We start from the raw sequence: 9656 nt of genomic DNA, 5'->3' as shown, positions 1-9656 counted from the left end.
AAGAGGGGAATTCTAAGATCGAATTGGGAGCTGGGTCTAAATCCAAAAACCCTTTATAAAATTCAGGGTAGATAAGGAAGGACAACACCCCTGTTCTAATTTCAATGGGCCTTAAAGATTTAACATTAATGTCCATGCTAATTATCATTACACAGTTTGAATATTTCCTATTTTTATCACTAATCTCTACAAATTTACCCAAGTGATTACCTATTTTCCTAATAATTTCTATGTCCATTAATTCTACTGGTAGGTTAGGGATCATAACTGGTCTATCTACCTTAAAAGATTTCAGTTTGTTTGGGTTAAAATCCAATTGCCATTCTAGAAAAATAAAATCAAAACCTTTGAAAGTTGGAGATTTACCTATTAAGAATTCCTCCTTATGCCTCGAATTTCTATAATCAATATACAAAAAATCCTCAGTCAAGATAGCTATACTTACTATCCATTTGAAGGACTTTAACCAGTTTGCAATAGCCTCTGATGGAATTCCAAGTCCCTGCCATCTAGCGAAAACCCCAAAAGCCTTGCAAGATTGTTGGATCCTCTTAACCAAATTGTCATTAATCTCCAAAATATTTGCCGAATCTGAATTAGGGCACATATTTGTGATCGGCTCAGCGCCTAAGGGTTTGGCAGGCATCAAAATTTCTTGTCCTTACCCTCAGAAGCCCTAGGTCTGGTATGAATACCAACCGACCTTTTGTAAACCTTATTCCTCTACTTTTAACATTATCAGAATGAGATCTGACTCGGGGAGCTGGTTTTATGAAACCTTCCTCAAGATTTTGCAAATGATTAAACCTATTGGAGATGACCGACTTAGTGCCTCCTTGGCAGTGGTTGTTCATTTTACTCTGCTCGCCAATTCCAGCCAACAGAGGGTTTTTCACAGCTGCCATGCGAAACCTCCTAGGTTTCACCACTTGCCATTCCAAATTATCCTGAGGTAGGGGAGCCCTATTCCCTCGGTTGCAGACCATGGGCGCATATTTGGTTAGTTCAAAGAACCACCTCTGTTGATCAAGGTTTGGATATTTCCGCAGAGGAAATCACAATGACAAATTCACTCGGCTCATTCACTTCATTTCTCACCTAAAGAGTATAATGCATTAAAAGTTATTTTTTATTTTAATAAAAATAGTTTCGGATTAAAACTCATAATTAATTAAATAGTAAATATTTAATTAACATTAGAAAATGGTTTAAATGATTAAATGAAGATAGAATTAAAAACAAAATAATTAGTAAGATGATGAAGAGATATGAATTTAGAAGAATAAGATTAATTATCTTAATTAAATAATTAATGAATAGATGAATAATTAGTACATGACCAATGAGACATTTTTAGGTGTCTACATTTGCCCATCTTTGAGACAATGTAGAAATGACATTGTTTCAAAGAAAATGAAAAATTTATGCCCTAGTATACCCTGGTGACTCTTAGGGTGTAATGCCCCCTTGAGAGATTGTTTGTGCATTAAAGACATGAATGATCTCTCGAAAAAAGAAGAACGTGAAAAGATAGAAGAATGGTTAGTTGATTTAGATAGACATAGGTGATATGAAGATGATATTGAGATAGACTATGAGAGAATGAACCTTAGAATGAAATAGAATGATGTTAGATGATAGAAAATGATTTAGAAAGAGATGATGAGAAAAGAATCAACAAACTAGCAATAAGCAGGTGAAATGAAATGAGAATGATTGATTCACTAACCTATGCCATTATTTATTGTGCAATATATATTCATCATTGAGCCTTATTATGCAACAATGGAGCTTAACACATCAGGGAGATGTAAAGATATCTCATTGAAGAAACAAACACGTAGCAGACAAGGAGTGAACCCTCCATTCTGGGAATAATGTCAGGGATTGAGGTATGTGGGATAGTCACAAGCATAACTATCCTCGACTTTTGCATAGGATATTTGTCGAATGAATGTACCAACACAGACATCCACTGGAACTATTACCCCATAACTTCATTGGTTCACACCACAAACAACAGACAAAGAAAAAGATAATGACCATCATGGCTCCTCTAGTCACTTGTGGACATCCTTGAGTAGCATAGAAACATGACCTGTCGCCAAATGATAAAAGATAAAGACTGACCCGGACAAATTCAGCAGCTATACTAACTTTGTGCCTTCGTTCTTAGTTGCTTGATGTGATAGTTGATAATGTCCAATCTCATAAAGTTGTGGACCCCATTTAAGACTGACTTGTTTGATTTCGAGTGTATCCTCTTATGTTTAAGAAAAGAAAATGATCACTTGATATGGATAGTTGATACGACTAATAAGACAACTTGATCAATTGATTGCAGATGTTTGACTGGATAGTCGTATCCTTTGTTAACTTCGTGCGAAGCGTTTGCTGGATATCTACTAGGGTATTTATTTCTTGCGAGAAATTTTATTGCAACTTTTTTTTTATTTTTATTTTTTATTGTTTTTGGGTTTTGTGGATTGATATTTGAATGTTTTTGGTTGATTTTTCCAAGACATTATATGGATGTTTTTGGTTGATTTTTTGGATTGGTATTTTAATGTTTTTGGTTTATTTTTCCAAGGCATTATATGGATGCTTTTGGTTGATTTTATGGATTGGTATTTGAATGTTTTTTGTTGATTTTTTCAAGACTTTTTCTGGATGTTTTTGGTATATTTTGCTTTTCAATATTTTTTGGATTTTTTCAGGATATTATATGTTTTTTAGGATTTTTTCAGGACTTTATATGATTTTTAGGATTTTTTTAGGACTTTATATGATTTTTAGGATTTTTTTAGTTATGCCCCCAATGTGCAGACCTGTATGACAGGAGGATTTGCAGAATGCATGTGGAGACAATGAATTTTTGACATGACCTATGTTAATGCACTATGCATGATGAAGATGCATTTCCTATTCTACAAAGGATGATTGTGTTTGTTTAGCATTTTGTAATACACCAATTGAATTGGAGGTACAAAACATTTCATAGATCTAGGCGGTCAATCAATCCTTAAGGTCCCTTGGAACATCCAAATTAACACACTTAGTGACTAGGATTTACAAATGGAGACGAGGAAAACTTCCCCATTGGTTCTTGAAACTTTGATCTTCTTTTGCCCATGTGTGTGCAAATGAGTTAATTCATTCTCTTGTGTTCACTAAAGATCATTCGCATCCTATATGACTTTTCTATTATCCTAACTTCAAAAGCATCTCAAATAGAGCCTCGCTGCCAGCAAGCTTTTAGGGCTCTGACGAGGATATAGACTGTAATTTCTCAAATATTGCTCCATTTCCAATAGGCGTTCATAGCCCTGAAGGAGTTACTTGCATGTTCCCATAGTCAATTTTTTTATTGCACTTTGTATGCGTGATATTTCAGTTATATATCATTGCTCTTTTGTCTTGAGATGAATATTTGGCATAACACTTTTTCCCCTTTTTTTTATTGCCTTGACTTGTAAGTAATGAAACCTACTTGGGTGTGACAATTACAGTGGCATTGAAGTAGAATTTTAGATTTTTCACTAGTCATATGATCATCTAGGTGTCTCGATTGAATTAGAGATTTTGTTAATGCGTTTGAGATATAGCAATTAATAGATTTTGGGTTAACAAGTCTCAAATATCGAAATCACTACCCAACCATAAGTAAAGCGTCGTCACAGGGTGATGTTGAAAATGAATGACCTTAGGACCTCAAAGACTTTGTGTCTAAATATCTAAGAAAGGAGATGACCCTTGTTTCTCTTGAATGCAAACAGATGATAAACTTGGACAATTGCCTTGTTTTATTGATGTTGATATATGCAAATGCAGAAAATTATATGCCATGAAATCTGTGAATATGATGTGCTTGAAAAAGAAACTATATGTGATGCAGTGTTGTGAATAAAATGAGATGCAATGTGGAAAGAAAAACCTAAACTAACCCAGTCCTTAGATATAATATCGTTTAAGGTGCATGTTGTTCATAGGGCCAGGGAGTTCTGCGTAGGTAGTTCATTGGTCTTTGTTTGAAGAGTTGGATAAAGATGTCTTTTCCAATAGGATACAAGGACTCAACTAAGTGTACATTTTCAATATCTCCAATGTTGATTTCCTTAGTTTTTGGATTTTGTAGATCATCATAGGGAAATCTAGCTCTAGAATCCATGATCTCAGCTATAGCCTTATCATTTTCAAAGCAATCATCTGTGGTAGATTCTCTTGCCCCCAATCTATCAAGTGTGGGTGTATGAGATAAATTGATTTTGGTTTTGAAGTTGTGACATGAGAGGGTGTTATGCCTATTTTTATTGATGCACTTGAAGAGTATGATGAAGCCAACCAAGTGTCGATCTCATTAGCTAGTTTTATGCTTGTGTATGAAGAAGATGATGAAACGATTTGGGTGTTGATTTCATTAGTTGGTTCCATGCTTGTTTTTGTCACCACATTGACATGTGATAATGGATCACATACAATTGTTGACAAGTTGCTCTGTGTAGTGTGATCTGGATTGGTGATTTCATTGATAAGGGGTTCATGAACAACTTGTGTAGAGGGATTGGGATCGTGAGGGTGACTAGGAGAAATGGTAAGTTCATTTCAGAGGGAATATTGTGAAGAACATGGAGGATTATGACATGGGGATGAAGGGATTGAGGAATCTTGATCAGCATCTAGAGAAATAATAGGATCTTGCTTAGGACATGAAGGTGAAGGAATACTTTGATCTTGACTTGGAAAGAAATTATTAGGAAGGATGGAAGAGATATCTTGATCTTGCTTAGGAGGTGGACGTTGGATGGGACTTGAAAGGACACTTTGTTCTTGAGATGAAAGGGTGTCATTATGAATGGACTAGAAAAGAGCGAGGGGGTCATCATAAGATTCTTGGTCGGTGGGATATTGATAAAAAATTGGGTTAGATGAAAGAGTTATTTATTGATCTTTATTTGTTTCAAGACTCATTTCTTCTGATTTAGGATCATCCTCTTGACATAGGGAAGGAGTTTGGATATGCATGGGAGATTCTTGGAATGTTTCAACACACTGGCATGATGAGGAAGGATTTTGAATGAGATCCTCTGAATCAAGACTTTAATTAGATTAGATTTGTACGATGGATAGCCCTTGGGAGGTTGTGTTATTAGATAGAGATGGCATGGATTGGTCTTGTGTGACTTTAGGGGATGATGAAATGGTAGATAGATATGGTTGATTTGGGCTTTGGTTGAAAGGGATTTGATTTTGATTGAAAGGAGTATGATTTTGGGTGAAAGAGGTTTGATTTTGGTTGAATGAATTTTGATTTGGACTTTGGTTGAAAGGGGTTTGATTTTGGTTGAAAGAGGTTTGAATGTTGGGTTGGTGTGAATTTTGATTTGGACTTTGGTTGAATGGGGTTTGATTTTGGTTGAAAGGGGTTTGATTTTGGTTGAAAGAGGTACTTTGAATGTTGGGTTGATGTGAATTTTGTTTTGGACTTTGGTTGAATCGGGTTTGATTTTGGTTGAAAGGGGTTTGATTGTTGGGTTGATATGAATTTTGTTTTGGACTTTGGTTGAATGGGGTTTTATTTTGGTTGAAAGGGGTTTGATTGTTGGGTTGAAAGAAAAAGAAGGTTTACATGACTCTAATGTTGGTTGATCTGAGGTAGGAACGATTTTGTTGAAGAATGAAGGTTGGCATGTTTGAATGGTCTCACAAGAAGAAGAAGGTTGGCCTAATACCGATTCCCTCGTGGTCATCACTTCTCTCATCATTTTTTCTAACTAGCCCCTATGGTTGTTAGGACTATTCATGTCTATCATTTGTTGTTGCAAAGTCTTGATCTGTTGAGCTAAGGTTTCTATGGATGGCGATGGAATAGGAATGGAAGGGATGAATTCTCCACCTTCCCTACAAAATGTATAATGCCAATACATGATGTTTTCTTGATTGATTTGGACCTAGGATCACAACATGTAAGATGTTTTTTCCATTTCTTTGAATGTGATAATGTTTGATTTGTTGAACTTGACAAACTTGTTTGAGTTGAGGTTGAGTTTGATTGATCCTCTGATTGTGATTTGGACGTTTGGGGTATGAATTTCTCGGATGATTATGCAAATGACAATGAACTAAGACAAAGGTATATGAAGTCTAGACAAGGACTAAAATGAAGATTATAACAACACTAAAATGAACTAGGAGGTCAATGGGACACAAATAAGGGCTTATGCGAAGATTATGTTGACGTATATGGGAACTCTATGAGGACGATAATGAGGACGATGCAAAGACTTATGAAAATTCTAATGACGTAAATGAGGATGATAATAAAGACGATAATGAGTGGTGCAAGGACATGCAAATTCTAAGGACATAAATGAGGACGATAATAAGGACGTAAATGAGGACAATAATGAGGACTATGCAAGGACTAAGGGTGTATATGAGGACGATAATGGGGATGATAATAAAGACTAAGGACATATATGAGGATGATAATGGGGACAATAATGAGGACTATGGAAGGACTTCCTATGGTCATAAGTATGTAAAAAATTTGGGTTTGTAGGCCCGTCTGATGTTTCAAGGTAAAACTTATTTCCAGTAATTTTGTTTGTAGGACAAGTTTGTTGTTTTCCAAATTTGAGAATAGTTGTTTGAAGATAGTTATAGTTGACTAAACTGTGTTTTGACCAACTCTGGGAATTCAAAGATACGCAAGATAGGGCCTGAAATAGCCCAAATTCTGACCCAATACTATTCTGTTACAACGATACGTATAAAAGCAGACAATACAATCTTAGGCTGGAAAGTGGACACCATTCAATGAGGCCTCTGCAACAAAATATCGAAACAAAATGAACAGATAGAGATTCTAGCAGCACTAGCTCCACTCTACGACACACACTTCTCGGGCATGCCAGTCTCTCTTACCCCGAAGATTCAAAGATCTTATCACCAAGGGATTTTTGTCTCTTAATGTAAGGTACATGAGGGGTATCTATGGGGTTCGATCCACACTCCCGAAATCACTGAATGTGGGATTTGGGCTACTAAGTTGGTTCTTATTGTAAGTTTTGAGGGATTTTGATCCAACGACGAATTCTCAGAGCAAGCCACTTAAGACTTTAGTTAGGCTTCTTGGTGCAGGGAAGGCCCCCACATATGTTGAATTCACTCAACACTCTAGCCGCCTAACCAGTATATTTATATAGTGGCTCGAAAAACCCGCTCAAGAGTATGTTGGGAGATATGATATCCTCAATGCATCCCAATTCAAAGTACCTCTGTGGGATGATGAAATCCCCAGTCAAAGATACCACTCACTACTAAAATTAAAAATTGGGTGTTGTTATCACTTTCTCCCTTTCTCCCAAGACCCCAAAGGTGAGTGGAAAGACAGTTGATGCAACCAGTAGGTCCACCCCAAACATAATAAAAAAGTTTTTTCCCTTAAAAAAGAAAAGTGTGAGTTATTCTATTGATAAGCCTAATTCACGTCCATTTTAGAAACTCAAACTTAAGTGTGAGATACGCATGTGGATGTCAATTTTAGATCACCAAACTGAAGTGTGAAAGCATGCATGTCAATTTTAACCAGATTTTTTTTAAGCACCAAATTGAAGTGTGAAAGCATGCATGCCCATTTTAAACCTAAAATCCAAAAGTGATTTTTTGTTTGTTTGTTTGTTTTGAATTTTTAACCCAAAAATAAAATTACAAAGAAGATACCCCTGATGAAATTCAGTGAGCTTTCCAAAAATGTAAGAATTAAAAAAAAAGACATTAATTTGCACTTTGGAGAGCAAATTTATGGAAACACATGAATTTTTAAAGATCTAACTTTACGTTAATTATTTGACATCAAAATCAAAAGTGTAAAGAAGATGCCCCCTGTGAAATTTCAAGAGATTTTCAGAAATGTAAGAATTTTAGAAAAATCCTCTGATTTGTGTCCAAAATTCAAAATTTATTAAAAAAATGAAAATGGTCATATCTTGGTCAAAACAGTTCGTACAGATCCCAATTTGTTACTTGATGTGTCTCGGGATCCTTAACCTTCTATAAAAAAATCTCACAGAAATTCGTTTATTTGCGCAAAAATCAAAGATTTGTGAAAATAAGTGAAGCTATCATATCTCACTCAAAAATGATGATCTAAAGATAATTTTTTTACTATAGAGCCGTGAGATGATCATTAACCTACAGTAAAAAATCATGAAGGTATTCATAATAATTTGGAAGATATGATAAAATCTTTGGACAACCTACAATCTTGCCTAGAACCTGCTCTGCACAATGTTAGTTTTGAAATTTTTTAATAAAACACCAATTAATATCAGAAAACCTCTTAGAATATGAATTTAAAAGATAGGTGTAGTTTGCAAGATCCAATACCTATACTTGCAGGCATACACAAAATTCCAAATTAGAGTGTTGTTGATTCACATTGTATGTAAAATTTATCATTAAATCAATCAGAAATGAAAGAGAAATCACGAATCCCTATCTAATCAAAGAATCCTAAAAAAGACTCAATGAAATAATGCAAACAATCAATAGGAATGTAAATTAAATCATTTAAATCTCCCTATTCCATGATCGCATGTAGCTTCCATTGTTCTTCTCTTCTTTGTGGTATGATGGCTCTCAGATATTACGCTGACAACCTACAATTGACACAAAGATTCGAAGTTCGTGATTGACAAAAATGGAGATTGAATGCTTAATTTATATATTATTGGAGAGGATTGAATGAAAGGTGGAACAAATTGATCAAGAGGTGGAACTTAGGTGAGCTCACATGCTGATTGATAGTTGAACTGTTGATTTAGAGGTGGAACTCAATAGATTGAATAGATTAAATGAGTTAACTGATTGAGAAAAAAGTTGATTGAAAGATGAAAAAGGATGATTGGAGGAGAATTAATTGATGACAAAGAAAGCTTTATTTAGAAAAAGCTAACTAGAAGATAGAAAAAGAATGATTGGAGAGAATTAAAGACTTGATGTAATTAATCAATTAATTGAAATGATCAATTAAAATAGATGGAATAGTTAACTGATTGAAAGCTTTATTTAGAAAAAAACAAAGTGGAAGATAGAAATAGGAATTCAAAAGATAATTAATTTAATTAATTTAGCATGTGTTTGCACTTTGACTTTGATTTTCAATTTAATCTTTGCATGAGAATTAATTCAAATATTGAATATATTTTAATTCAATTTATTATTTGAATATATTTAGAACTTGACTTTGATTTTTGAAATCATGCACATGTATTTGTAATTAGAAGAAATTAGAAGAATTAATTAATTAATTAATTAATTTAAAAAAACTATTTCATTATTTAGAAATTGAATTTAATGAAATAATAAAGATTGTTTAAATTAAAGGATTAAAATCATAATTAATTAAATAATAAATATTTAATTAATATTTTGAAAAGGGTTAATGATTAGATGAATAGAGATATAAATTGAAAATGAATTTATTTAAATAATAAATATTATTTAAATTGAGGAATTAAAAATTAATTAAATAGTAAATATTTAATTAACATTAGAAAATTTGGGAGACGGCAAACCGGAAGCGGTTCTAGGACAGCAAGCAGCAAGCCGTTTAGAGGATACTGTGGAAGGAAAAAAATCTTTTGGGAGGGATC

Source organism: Cryptomeria japonica, chromosome 10 (genome assembly GCF_030272615.1).
Source record: "Cryptomeria japonica chromosome 10, Sugi_1.0, whole genome shotgun sequence".
Taxonomy (NCBI): Eukaryota; Viridiplantae; Streptophyta; class Pinopsida; order Cupressales; family Cupressaceae; genus Cryptomeria; species Cryptomeria japonica.
The sequence above is the reverse complement of the archived record's forward strand: the minus strand, read 5'-3'. Positions refer to the sequence as shown.